At 43.9% G+C, this 3,288-nt stretch overlaps 1 pseudogene; it reads left to right on the top strand.

Annotated features, from left to right (window-relative positions):
• The first annotated feature begins 2,084 nt into the window (after positions 1-2,084).
• On the top strand, positions 2,085-2,726 carry LOC102826191 (annotated as a pseudogene).
• Positions 2,727-3,288: the final 562 nt, after the last annotated feature.

Here is a 3,288-nt window from a genome sequence, read left to right as displayed (position 1 = left end):
GTGTGCCCAGATCATGTGAGTCCTGCTTCCCTGACCCCAAATTGACAGTGTCTTATCCCAACAGCTTGCTGCCTCACCAGTTCTATCTTCTATTCCTCCCTGTCCTAATTTCCAGGGACCCCATAAGGACAAGAGCTACCAGGGCCTGGGTGTGCTATGACAGGAAAAGGGGTGTGGGGCTGCCCAGGTGGGAATCACAGTGTGGCCTTGCCTCCTGCTCTGGGTCACTCTGTGTTACCTTTAGCTTCTTGTAGGTCCAAGGCCGGTGGCATCAATGTTGGACGCTAAGGCTACGTCTCATCCTACTAAAAAAGGAAGACTTTTACAATTTGTTATCATCAGATAACATTTGAAGAAGAGAAACAAAAAGAAAACTTTTTCCCTGTTAGAGCGTCAGCCACTCAAATGAGCTTGATTGGCAGTTTTCTATAGAACATGGTGCCTGATTGGCAGTTTTCTGTGTTCCAAGTTCTGTGTATTGCATTGCTAAGGAAGTGATGTCATATCCTGTGTCCCCTGCCCTGAGCTTGACCTCTCATAAGAACTCATCCAAATCCCCTCTGTGCAGCTGAATGCTCAGTGCTCCCCATGCCATCTACCTAAGTGCATACAGTGACAACAACACACACCACCTTAGTGATTTGGGAAAGCCTGGGTTTAGAAGCTTTGAGCAGACAGAGCTGGCCAGACACAAATTTATCCTCTATCCACTCTGGGGTCTTGAATACATCATTGTGTTTCTGATTCTCCACAGTCTCCCCACCTCCACAAAGGGATCATGCTGGCATCTTTGTCTGCAGGTCAAGGTTAGAGAGCAAATATGAAGGTATTCATCAGTATCACACATAGCTAATACATACATTGAGAAATGAAAGAATTATAAGCAAGGATTGGAATCAACATGTTCTTGTTAAGGGCAATCATTTTGGTTCAAACTCAGAACCAAACACTGTGTGATATTCGTCCTGGTCTCACTGCTGAGCAATGTGGCACCGTGATGAAAATGCATCCTGTTAGGGATCTTCCTCTTTCACAAGGAACTTCCATTTTTTTAAGCGTGCTGTCCCTCTCCAGGTACTGGTTCCTCCTGGGAATATGTCCAAAGTAGCTGTCATTATGTCTCACAGTCCTTGTTTCTAAGAAGCATTCTGGCTTGAATTTTTCCAAGACAGACTTGTTGGTTCTCTGGCAGTAAATGGCACTTTGAAAATTCGTCAGCAACATCATAATTCAAAAGAAAAGATCCTCCTATAGTTTTCATTACTCATTTGCCCTCTTTCCATGCATATCAGGCAATTTAAAATGCCCTGATTTGGTTCAGGCATGCATTGTTCCTCAAAGAGGTGTCTTTGCTCTTGAACTCTTTCAAGAAGTCTTTTGAAAAAGGCTTTGCAATGAATGATTCTTCTTAGATCTACCTTATTCACTGCTAAGTTTCAAATGCATATGAAGGAATTGATGATATCATTGCACTGATATTGTTTTGCCCTTGAACACTTAGAGAGGTCTTCTGTAGCACAGTGACAAAATATCTCTTTTTATTTCCATAAACATTGATCATGGATTCCAGCCAAGGGAGGACTTTGATCAATTTATTTTTTTCTCCCTCTATTATTAGTTATTTGATCCATTGTGAGCATTTTTGTTGCTTTTTGATTGAGTTAGAATCTTAGATCTTCATCAGTATTTCAAGTTCTCTTTGCTTACAGTCAACAAGTTATGTCATCTGAGTATCTCAGCTTCTTAACAACTTTCTCCAATCCTGTCACGACCTTCTTCTTCATACTATGCAGCTCCTCAGTTTCTCTTTTCAGTATGCAGAGTGGGCAAGTACCATCCAAGGGTACAAGCTTCACACACTTTTCCTGATTTTAAAGTGTTCAGTATCACCTTCTTCTGTTCAAAAGACTCCTTCTTGTCTTGACCTCTTAATGATTCCTCATGAGCACAAGTAAGTGTTCGAAAATATCCATTCTTCAAGATGTTATCCAAGGATCCATTAGTGCAAGACGCCTAAAGAAAAGAAAGCCAAAGGGAAGAAGGTGGAGCCAGCACCTGCTATTATCTAGAAGCCTGAAGCTAAGATGATAGTGAACCCCCGATTGAGAAAAGGCTCAAGTTTGGGACACCTAACCCCAAAGGGACCTCACTGCTTTCTCAGATGGCCTACCTACATCTGGCTGCAGAGGCAATGGGCTCTCCTCCACAAAGAGCTGAAAGGCCCCTGCCACTATCCAGTTCTCCCACGACTTGAAGGGCCCGACAGCCACTCAGCTATGGAAGCTTCCCACAAATACAGGCCAGAGACGATGCAGGAGAAGAAGATGAAGGAGGACATGCCGCTGACCCTAACTCAGAAGAAAGCTGCTGGCAAAGGGATGTTCCCACCAAGAGGCCTGTGTTCTGTGAGCCGGGGTCAACACTGTCTCCTCTCCGGTGCAGAACAAGAAGTCCAAGCTGGTGGTGATCCCACAGGACATGAACCCCATCAAGCTAGTTGTGTTCCTGCTGGCCTTGTATCATAAAATGGGAGTTCCCCAGCGCATCATTACCGTCAAGGCCCAACTTGGATGGCAGGGCCACAAAATGACCTGTACCACTGTGGCCTTCAAACAGGTGAAATTGGAAGACAAATGATCTCTGAAAAAGTGGTGGAAGCCATCTGGACCAATTACAATGACAAAAACACAGTGTTGCCATCTTTGGAAACAGAGAAACAAGTCTAGGTCTGTGAATAGCCTCTGTTGTTGCTGTTGCTGTTGAGTGCTGTCGAGTTGGTTCCAACTCCTAACAATCCTATGTCCACAGAATGAAACACTGCCTGATCCTGTGCCATCCTCACAATTGTTGTTACGTTTGAGCCCAGTGCTGCTGCCATTGTGACCATCCATCTTATTGAAGGTCTCTTTTTTACTGACCCTCCACTTCACCAAACATGATGTCTTTCTCCCAGGACTGGTCCTTCCTAACAACATGCCCAACGTATGTGAGGTGAAGTCTCACCATTCTTGATTTTAAGGAACAATCCGGCGAGGCAGTACAACCAAACAGATTATTTGTTCTTCTTGTAGCTTCTCGATTCTGAAAAAAAACACAAAGAAACTGATTCTAAAGTCCGCACCTTGATTTTACCCATGGAGACCATGTCAGACTTCTGACCCCAGAGCTGTGTTGGTGTAAGCCTCCACAGTTGTGGTGAATTGTTACAGCAGCAATAGGAAGCTAATACAGACCTCAAAGAACTTTCTTTTATGTGAGTCACAACTATTAATACCAACCACATCAGAA

The sequence above is a fragment of the Chrysochloris asiatica genome, unplaced genomic scaffold (assembly GCF_000296735.1).
Source record: "Chrysochloris asiatica unplaced genomic scaffold, ChrAsi1.0 scaffold00186, whole genome shotgun sequence".
Taxonomy (NCBI): domain Eukaryota; kingdom Metazoa; phylum Chordata; class Mammalia; order Afrosoricida; family Chrysochloridae; genus Chrysochloris; species Chrysochloris asiatica.
Note: the sequence above shows the minus strand (reverse complement) of the source record. Positions and strands in the feature narration are given on the sequence as shown.